This window comes from Podarcis cretensis (assembly GCF_951804945.1).
Source record: "Podarcis cretensis genome assembly, chromosome: 6".
NCBI classification, from domain to species: Eukaryota; Metazoa; Chordata; class Lepidosauria; order Squamata; family Lacertidae; genus Podarcis; species Podarcis cretensis.
Genome location: NC_137175.1, coordinates 23,818,823 through 23,830,106, shown reverse-complemented (window position 1 = coordinate 23,830,106; position 11,284 = coordinate 23,818,823). Strand labels below are relative to the sequence as shown.

The following is an 11,284-nucleotide window of genomic DNA, read 5'->3' as shown; positions in this document are numbered from 1 at the left end:
TGGACGATGCTTGCCCAAAGCAGTCCCTTTTAGCATTGGAGCATGGCCGGTGGAGGGTTTGCCACGTTCTAATCCAGCCCTTTGTTAATGAAGTGGTTCCTTACCACTGCCCTACCATGATCAGCAGAGTAATGGGAAATGACCTGGAATGAGAACAATACCAGCAGCTGTGCCCAGGCAATTGACATTGACAATCCAAGCATTTTAGTACTTTAGCATATTGTTAGGTCTCCTTACTTTATGCATATGCAGCTATACCTAGATTTGGAACCTGACATTTCAGTGCTGGTAAAAGCAATCCCATATCAAAAAAAGAATCAGGACAATCCTTGTAGGGACTGTTGGCTAAGCAGAAGAGGCAAACGAAAGCAAGTAAACACATTAGATATGCTTGATATGCAAAGTAAATGCTTACTGTAAATAATACCAGACATGATAGGGTCACCTTCTTCTTACAGGCAATTCATTATTATTCATGGTACATAACAAGTTATATTGCAGTTGTATATTACTGTAAATCCAATCATGAATAACCACAACCAAGTTCTATATCTAGAACCTATTGAATTATTGCCAGTGTATTTCAGTGTCCATTAGGTCCTGAGTCTTCCATCAGAGCTATAACATGTCACAAGAATTAGAGTTATCATGTGCACTAGGGCAGCCAAGGCCAGCAATTATTCTTCTATAGCCTTCAGATGTGGCATCAGAATTGTTAATCAACATTGAACCATTCAGAATGTGAATAACATTCATGCTATAGCTATAGTTTGTGATGTGTGTATTTAATTCAGTAGATCTTTCTTTCTCTTTCTCAGAACCCAGCACCAGCGTGAATTGAGCTGTTTCACCCATAGTCATTCCTGAGGTTAAAAGTCAGCAGTCAAGTATAAAAGGAAAATCCAGCTGAATGATTCATCGATTTTCTCTTTGGAAGTAGTAAATCAGGAAGAAGTGCTCGGTGTTTGAAGACGTGGTCTCTTAAGTATGTGATGGTTGTAATTTGGAAAGGAAAATAATAAATTCTCCATTCATGTCTTCAGCTTCACATCCCCTGTCAAGCTAACTCTTCAGATAAACTGCTGCTGGTGTCCCATATAGAACAGCACTTGCCAACTCATTACCAATGATGGGACTAAAGTTTCACCAGAGTCTCAAATATTTGAGGGGAACCAGATTGGGGGAGGCTGATTTGGATAAGCAACACAAGTCAAATACCCTAGATAAGGCTGAGTGAAAGCTACTGCAGCTTCTAATTTTTTGCCATTTACTAGGGATGCCTTTGAAATGCTTTACCGTTTTGGTTTTGGATTGTCTTTGCTGAAATCCAGCAGTTTTGAAATGGCAAAACATTTCATTGAGTAACGTAGGGTAAGCAACTGTGGTACCTTCTAGATCAGGGGTAGGCAATCTAAGGCCTGTGGGCCAGATGCAGCCCAATCGCCTTCTCAATCCGGCCAGCGGACGCATCGGGAATCAGTGTGTTTTTACATGAGTAGAATGTGTCCTTTTATTTAAAAAGCATCTCTGGGTTATTGGTGGGGCATAGGAATTCGTTCATTATTTTTTTCAAAATATAGTCCAGCCCACTGCATGGTCTGAGGAACGGTGGACCGGCCCACAGCTGAAAAAGGTTGCTGACCCTGTTCTAGATGTTGCTGAACCACAACTCCCATCATCCATGTCCATTAGCTATACCATTAGCTGGGGCCGTTGAGAGCTGGAGTTCAGCAACAGATGGAAGGCACCAAAACAACTACTTTTGGTATCATGGGATCTGAGTGAGGAAAGAACCTTCAAAGGGCAGGTGCAGCATTCTTTCCTTTCCCCCCCAAATCAAACCAAATTACTTTCATTTAATTCAATTTTGATAAAAAGCAGGTCTCCCATTCCTGTTGCAAACATATGTCAATCATTTCCTCCTGTAGCCGCATCAACTCTTATTTAATGTCCAGTTGATCCATCACTTGGGGCCAGCTGATGATTCCCAGGTAAGATCCTCCCCCTATTGTGTAGGCAGGTAGTCCCTCCCCCTACCTGGCTCGATCACCTTGGCAACACCTCCCCAGGTGGGATTGGGCAACTGACTGAGGTAGGCAGAGACCTCCAGGTATCCCACCTGGGGGAGGTGAAGCCAAGCCTGTGCTAATGGTACCGCATAGGGTCCAGGGGGCTGCACACGACCACGCAAAGGGCGCCCCCCATTTAATGTGGGGAGCGGTCATTCTTGCAGCTGACATCCTCCCCCACTTACAAACAGCGCCTCTGTTACATCTTATAAATATAAAATCCATATACATTGTTGTTTCAGACCTGGTGTGCTGGGAGAATTAATTACTATCTTCCATTGTTCAGTTCTTTGCAGTGTTTATCTGGCTGGTACTAGGTCACATTCCATTCCTTCCGCTGTTCACCAACTAGCATACAGGCTGCAGCCATAAATAACTCACAGAGTACATGTCCAATCTTTGCCATTAAAATTCCACTCTGGAGTTCTTGATCAGCACACAATTAAAGACAAAATCTTTTCCCCCCAAATTTGGCCTCTTGCCAGATCTATTCAGCAGCCATTCATTCTTCTTGCTCTGCATTGCTCCCTCACACTCCTGGTCCAATCCAAAGATAATTTTAAATAAAGTCCATTCAACCTCAGTCGAGGGGAAAGGGCACAATAAAACCTTATTAAATTCCTTGTTTACCTGGCGAGACTGGCTGGTTCTAAAAAGCCATCTGAAGGGATGTTACATCAGACATCCTGAGGCATTGTGGGAAATTTGAAATGGTGAGCAGCTTCCCAGACCTAGCTGCAGACACCAAATTAGCCCACAGCTAGGGATCAGGCAAGTGGGAAGGCCAAAGTTTGGACCATGGCAGGTGCCTGAGAACACCAGGTGCTCCTGTCTGGATGCAGGCTGGTATATAATATTTATTTATTTATTTATTTATTTATTTATTTATTTATTTATTCATTCCCCGCCCATCTGGCTGGGTTTCCCCAACCACTCTGGGCGGCTTCCAACAGAATGTTAAAAACAATACAGCGTCAGACATTAAAAACTTTCCTGAACAGGGCTGCCTTCAGATGTCTTCTAAATGTCAGGTAGTTGTTTATTTCTTTGACATCTGCTGGGAGGGCGTTCCACAGGGCAGGTGCCACTACCGAGAAGGCCCTCTGCCTGGTTCCCTGTAGCTTTGCTTCTCACAGCGAGGGAACCACCAGAAGGCCCTCGGCGCTGGACCTCAGTGTCCAGGCTGGATGATGGGGGTGGAGACACTCCTTCAGGTATACAGGACCGAGGCCATTTAGGGCTTTAAAGGTCAGCGCCAACACTGAATTGTGCTCAGAAACATACTGGGAGCCAATGAAGATCTTTCAGGACCGATGTTATATGGTCTCGGTGGTAAAAGTCTTCTTCCTGATACTCTGGAAAGTCGTTGTCAGTGAGGTCAGTAATACTAGGTCAGGTGGAGTAATGAGAAGACTAATTATAAGGCAGCTTCTTATGTTCCTGGATGAATATCCAAAGAAGGGAGGTGTCACCACCTTTCTGCAAGTGCTCTGAGAAACAGTTTTTTGAGTTTTGATAGCAGCAGGTATTGGGAAGTAGCTCTTCTTTGCAAGAGAATACCAAGGTTATGTCACTCAAGAGTAGACCATATCAAATTTTGAGGCAGTAGGGCTTTCTCATGCTTACCATGGAAAGTCAACTATGTCCTGCTAATTCTGATTGTGGAGGTACAGTTGTTAAAGACACAAGAATCCTGATTTCCCTGGTCCCAATCTCAAAACCAAAGACTAAGCTACTATCCTGTACCCACTTGTTGTGTAGCGTTCATTGCAGAAAATAACTTCTTGTGGGTACCTGATCTCAGGCCAATCCACCACATGAAAGATCCACCCTGGTTGCTAGGGGAAAAGGAGTGGCAAACTACAGAGATTGCAGGTACTACTATAAAATGAGGTGGAAGCAGGGAAAGTGAACTAAAGGGGAAGGGAGAAGAGATGCTCTTTAAGACATCCACTTGTCATAGCTCTGCATTCACTCATTGGCTAAAAACAGAGGCAGGAGGAAACATCTAGGCTAGGTCACTTCACAGAAAGCTTAGAAGGGGGCCAGCACATTTTCGTTCATAACTTTAAAGGTAAAGGACGCCTGACCATTAGGTCCAGTCATGACCGACTCTGGGGTTGCGACGCTCATCTCACTTTATTGGCCAAGGGAGCCGGTGTACAGCTTCCAGGTCATGTGGCCAGCATGACTACACCGCTTCTGGTGAACCAGAGCAGCGTATGGAAACACCATTTACCTTCCCGCCATAGTGGTACCTATTTATCTACTTGCACTTTGCACAATGGAACACCGAAACCAGAGCAGCACACGGAAACGCCGTTTACCTTCCCGCCAGAGCAGTACCTATTTATCTACTTGCACTTTGACGTGCTTTCGAACTGCTAGGTTGGCAGGAGCAGGGACCGAGCAACGGGAGCTCACCCTGTCGCAGGGATTCGAACCACCAACCTTCTGATCGGCACATCCTAGGCTCTGTGGTTTAACCCACATCGCCACCCGCGTCTCAATAACTTTACTTCCCATTAAAAAATGGGAGCTCAGAGTCTGTGAGTGCCAATGAAGGTCTTCATAGGCAGCAGGCTGGCACACACATACACACCCACTTTACATCCAAAAAAATTTCTCAATTAAAAGCTTATAGTTTCTGGCTTAGGGTTACCTGGTTTCTGTCCCCCAAATTTAGTTAGCCTAATTTGCACATTATGCAAACCACGCAGAAGGTTGAATGAGGTTTCAGCTGACTTCTCAATCCATATTACCCCCCTATGAAAGCTGTTTACAGGAAGGAAGGCTGTGCTGACATTGGCCTCCATTGCCTGGGTGAATCACTCTGACCATGACCAGGAAGATTTGGAAGGTAGCACACCCAGAAAGCAGCCAATTCCTGCTCCAAGAAGCACGTAGGATTTCCCCTTTCCTGAGCCTGTACTCATTGCACTCAGTAATAACTGCCCAATTCCAGATTGAACTACTGTAGGTCAGAGGCTCATAGTTACCAAATGCAAGAGAATATATAGACTATAGGTGAAATAAGGATTGGGTAATGGATTGACATCTGCAAGGCATGTTTGGGTAACAAACATGGGGCAGGGCTCCTCCCTCTTGTGATCCAGCGCCACCCTTTTAGCAAGCTTAAATCTCACCAGCCTGACCCAGGGATGAACATTCAGAACCAGATTCTGAATGCACCATGAAGGCCAGAAGCGTCTTTGCTTTTGTGGGACTGCTGGCCCTCTGGACACAGCTCTCACCTGCATCTTGCATGCCACCACTAGGTAGGTTTTGAATGAAGCTGCTTCTCCTTCTGTCTGATACGAGAGTTGTATATAAAATATATTTGGCTGACCAAGCCATCTATGGCCTTTTGTGGGAGGTGGGTTATTGGTTGGTTTGTCTTTGTTATGTATTTATGTGAGCCAGTGTGGTGTAGTGGTTAAGAGCGGTAGACTCGTAATCTGGGGAACAAGGTTTGCTTCTCCGCTCCTCCACATGCAGCTGCTGGGTGACCTTGGGCCAGTCACACTTCTCTGAAGTCTCTCAGCCCCACTCACCTCACAGAGTGTTTGTTGTGGGGGAGGAAGGGAAAGGAGAATGTTAGCCGCTTTGAGACTCCTTAGAGTAGTGAGAAAGCGGGATATCAAATCTAAACTCTTCTTGTTTTCTCATTTTGTATTTTTATGTTGCACACTGCTCTATGATCTTTGGATGAAGGGAGGTATATAAATTTAATTTTTTAAAAAATGAAATGAAATGGTACCGTTTACCAGTTTCCCTTGCTTCAAGTTTCACTGCTCTCAGTGTGAAAGACTTGTGGTAGGACAACATGAACAATTTTATGGCAAAGGACCTACTGGACCTTTTGGATTGTTTACTGGCAAACAGTACTTAGCTCTGCTCAGGAATTCTAACAACTTCCCCGCAAATACTGAGAGTTAAATGGACTTTTTTTTAGTTTCTTACGCAAAAAAAAAAAAAAAGCAGATTCATTCTAATGCTGTTGAGTAAACAATAGAATGCCATCCTTCCAAAACTGGTTAAAATCAGTGCAGTTTTGAAAGGTTCGATCTACAATCTTGACTGCAAATGGTGCCCAATTGTAATCAAAAATTCTCCTCAATATCAGAAACTGTCATGCAAAATTTGCTTCCTCTCGTGCTTCAGATGAAACCAAATCCCATAGTTCCAGGTCCACTTACAAGGGCAGCACTCAGAGGGAATCACAAACAGGCTAACAGTATTCTCCCTTGTGAGAAAGAATGTCAATATGCTTTTTAAAAATAAATGTTTCTATAAACTAAAACATAAAAATATATTTGCATGTCCCGCAGGTGGCTAAGTTAGAACTTTTCTCTGTGTCATTGAATTTTCAGTGTGAGGCATCTTCTCTCTCTGTTTTTAATCAAGGAGCAGTGCACTATATACACCTTTAGGCGCCAGGCAAAAATGTTCCTTTTTAACCCAGCCTTTGTCTGACCTGATCTACACCCTATGCCCTTTTTAAAATGCTGGCTATTTTTAGGGGTTTTTTATTGGGTTGCTGTTTGTATTTTGATTCTATGTATGTGATCCTTTATGTCAGTGATGGCCATACTTGGCCCTCCAGATGTTTGGGGACTACAGTTCCCATCATCCCTGACCACTGGTCCTGTTAGCTAGGGATGATGGGAGTTGTAGTCCAAAAGCAGCTGGAGAGCCAAGTTTGGCCAGCACTGCTTTATGTGAGACCTTCAGGTATAGGGTGGTATAGAAATTATATAAATAATAATAATCCCCTATCGTGCTTCCGGCTGTGTAAAGTGGTACACATGTACCACTTCTCAAGCAGGTCTTCTTATACTTGCACCGAACCATTGACTGAAGCATTGTGTTCTTCCCATACATTCCCATCTTCACTGAACTTCTGCTCATTCAGCTTTCGATTCCCACGGGCTGATTTTGTGATGCGACCCGCAATCACCCAAAGTCCAGTAACCATTAACTCAATGGCTGGTTGTGTATAATTCACATAGGACTTTCCTGTGCACATAATGTTTTGCTATCCTTGTTTCATTTAACTTCACAGCAATGCTTTTAGGCATAGTATATTTGGGTATTTGTTAACCCTGCTATTTTCTACTTCCAGAAAAATTTGGAACTTGTCCCCCAAATCCATTCAAATGCAGTGTAAAGGGACAAGATGCTTGCAACCATGACTATGACTGCGAGGGGATTCAAAAGTGCTGCTACTTCAATTGTGGCAAGATTTGCAGAAACCCGCAAGGTATGGTGTATGACTAATCCTGGTTCATCTGTGTTGGCTTTTTGTGGCTGATTTCCTACAATACGTTGTCATTTAGTGCTTTAGGTTAGCCTGAGACACAGTAATCTGCTGAAGGCAATCAAATGAACTTTATGTTTAAATAAGGATCTGTAGTTAGGATTCCCCAGACCAAAACCAATACTCTATCCATTCCTCATGAGTAGAAACCGCAGGTAGGAAAAAGCTATGTAAGGATCTGTGATGCTCTAAAGTATATAAAGAACCAATGCGGATGCTGATTGCAATTACATAGCTGCCAGAATTCATAATAACTGACCCACTCTGGCAGATATATAAGATGAAATAGACAATGGGCTACCTTTTTAATCATTGCTACATCCCCAAAAATGGGAAGATGGACACAAAATGTCACTTTGTACAAAGCATAACTTTGATACAAAGTATTATCTTCCATAACTGGAACATAGAAACAAAGTGCTACTCTCAATGGAAGAGCAAAGGCAGCCTCTCTCTATCAACAGCTGGTTCTTTGGAATTCAATTTGGGCGCCACCCAAATTCCCAGGTTCTCTCTCTCTTAAGCACACAACACCCGTACTCATTTGAGAAGAGCTTCTTTCAGCAATTACAGTGGACACTCGGGTTACGAACGTGATCCATGTGGGATGCACATTCACAACCTGCAGTGTTCGCAACCCGCAGTGGTGCATCTACACACACATGGGTTGCGATTCGTCTCTTCTGCGCATGCGCAAAGCACAACTTGGTGCTTCTGTGCATGCACGACTACCGAAACCCGGAAGCAACCCATTCCGGTACTTCCGGGTTTTGGCAATGGATGGCGCTGTGGGTTAAATCACAGAGCCTAGGACTTGCCGATTAGAAGGTCGGCGGTTCGAATCCCCGTGACGGGGTGAGCTCCTGTTGCTCGGTCCCTGCTCCTGCCAACCTAGCAGTTTGAAAGCATGTCAAAGTGCAAGTAGATAAATAGGTACTGCTCTGGCGGGAAGGTAAACGGCGTTTCCGTGTGCTGCTCTGGTTTCGGTGTTCCATTGTGCCAGAAGCGGCTTAGTCATGTTGGCCACATGACCCGGAAGCTGTCTGCGGACAAACACCGGCTCCCTCGGCCTATAGAGTGAGATGAACACGCAACCCCAGAGTCGTCTGCGACTGGACCTAATGGTCAGGGGTCCTTTTACCCTTTACCTTTAACCCAAAAAAACACAACCTGAAGCATCTGTAACCCGAAGTATGACTGTAGTGACATCAGGTTACATGTGAATCTCAAGGTCATTGATGTTACCTTTCTCAAGATTCACATGTAATGTGATGTTACCAAACAGTGGCCACGAGGAAAAAAGATTTGCCATTTAGTAACACAAATTGTTACCTAACAGCATAGGTGATGAATAATCGAGCAAGGAGTCTCTGACCCATGCAATTAGTTTCAGGCAAAGATCTGGGAAACTTCGCCAAAGTGTTTGTACCCTGGAACTCTGTTAAATGGGGACTCCTCTTGGAGATTGAGGCCTAAGGTATCATTCACGAACTTGGCTTGAGGGGCTGCCCCTCTCTATGTTTAGGGACACTTTTAATGTTTAATAGATTATTATATTTTAATATTCTGTTGGAAGCTGCCCAGAGTGGCTGGGGAAACCCAGCCAGATGGGCGGGGTATAAATAATAAATCACTATTATTATTATTATTATTATTATTATTATTATTATTATTATTATTATTCCCATCTGTGGGGCTGCACTACATGGGTTTTATTCATTCATTCATTCATTCATTCATTTTTTTTTGCATTTCTATCCCTCCTTTTAAAAAAAATACCTACAATAACCCTGAGAAGTAGGTTAGGCTGAGAGGCAGTGACTGGCCCAAGGCCACCTAGTGAGCCCCATAGCCAGTTGGGGATTTGAACCCTGGTCTCCCAAGTCCTAGTCTGACACTCTAACCATAAGGCCACGCTGGATCTTGATGCACTCTTGATGAAATGTGGGGCTTTGGACATGCATAGGTGAGCTAGTTATCTGAAGCATTCGTCTGGCTCTGGAAACACAAAATGAACAGTCATGTGGTGGGTTTTCTCTGTTACAGAAAAAGCTGGCAGCTGCCCCATCCTTCCATATTTCTGCTCCATCCCAGAAGGAGATCTTTGCAGCAGTGATTACGATTGTCCAGAAAAGAAAAAGTGCTGTTATTTAAATTGTGGAAAAAGTTGTGTAGACCCATGAGAAAATAAAGGTATTGCCTGTGTCTCTCTTCTCGTCCTTCCCTAGTATCTCAGTTAAAATCAGAGGGTTTTCTTATCCAACTCCCTGCAATGTAGAAATCACAACTAAGGAATCCTTTTATTCATTTGATATGACAATTCTCCTGACAAGGGAACTTTTGTTAGCAACTCCTGACTGGAACAAAGAAAACACAAAAGTTTTTCTAGCTTTTTCTGATGGAACACAGTCTGATGGAATATATGAATAATTCCCTAATGAAGGATGTTCTGCAAGAAATATCATTCTTTTGCAAAAAAATTATAAAATATAAAAATATTTTTAAAATAATTTAATTGTTTGGTATCTCTTGCTCTGTGGAGTTAATGTGACAACAGTGACTTAATTCCGCTTTGCTAGGAAGGCTAAAATTGATAATATTTCCTTCAGAAGAGCATTTTCTGGGTATTGGAAAATTGTATTATTTGCCACAAGCAGAAAGCACTTAAACGCCTTCACATTTAAAGCACAGCACATGGGTTGGTGCCTGAATACAAAATAAATAAATCTCAAAACAACAGCTTCAGGAAGTTTGACTGAGGAAGGTTCATAAATAAACTGAACCAAATTTCTTCTCCATTCCCAATATCTGCCCCCCAATATCCCAATGTTTGATATATTTACATTGTAATTCTTGGCCTACTGTATATCCTTCCAGATATAAATTGCCAGCAGCTGTCATTGTCCTGTCATCTTGGGGTGAAAGCTGTTTGCACGGAGCAAACGCTCAATCATCCATCCATTATTCAATTGTCTCTCTGAGCTCAGAGAAGCTATGGAATGGGTGGTAATTCTAATTGCCATTCCAAAAATATTGTAGCTGTAGTGTTTGTGGTCTGTCCATACATGCCTGATCAGTAATTGAAACTCCCTGCCTAGGGTGCAGTTCCTGCCATAGCTAAGTGAGAACTTGCTGGAGACTTAGCTTTGTGCAGAAAGTGGTAGCTGCTATATGGAGTTGTTATCAGAAATCAATACTACTGACACTTTCCTGCTGCTTCCTAGCATTTGGGAAAACCTGCTGGTTTCCTCACACAGCACCCTTCCCAAGCCCACAAAAGTATTTTGAGGGGGGAAACTTAGTTATCTGCAAAATGTGAGTAACGTAAAAAATATTAAAAATAAAAAGGGTAAAGGGAAAGGACCCTAGGATGGTTAAATCCAGTCAAAGGCGACTATGGGGTGGCTGGCGCTCATCTCACTTTCAGGCTGAGGGAGCCATCATTTGTCCACAGTCAGCTTTCTGGGTCATGTGGCCAGCATGACTAAACTGCTTCTGGTGCAACAGAACACCGTGACGGAAACCAGAGAACACAGAAACAGTTCTTTACCTTCCTGCTGCAGTGGTGCCTATTTATCTACTCGCACTGGCATACTTTCAAACTGCTAGGTTGGCAGGAGCTGGGACAGAGCAACAGGAGCTCACTCTGTTGTGGGCATTCGAACTCCTAACCTTCCAGTCAGCAAGCCAAGAGATTCAGTGGTTTAGACCACAGCACCATCCACGTCTCTGAGAATGTGAGTAACTGGGCATTTATTGCATGAAAAAGTGATTGCCTACAAAAGAGCCCATCACTCATGTATTGTGGGGGCCGAAGCCCCTATGGGCCCTAGGAATTGGCTCCTGTGTTATGGGTGGATTTCAGCACCATGCTCTTCCAATCGTTCTATCTATT

At 43.5% G+C, this 11,284-nt stretch overlaps 1 long non-coding RNA gene across 1 annotated transcript; it reads left to right on the top strand.

Moving 5' to 3' along the window:
* Window positions 1-5,213: 5,213 nt before the first annotated feature.
* Window positions 5,214-9,594, top strand: LOC307218043. The gene is made up of 3 exons (XR_013839690.1): window positions 5,214-5,347; window positions 7,195-7,332; window positions 9,436-9,594. It is a non-coding gene; the product is annotated as an uncharacterized lncRNA (long non-coding RNA).
* Window positions 9,595-11,284: the final 1,690 nt, after the last annotated feature.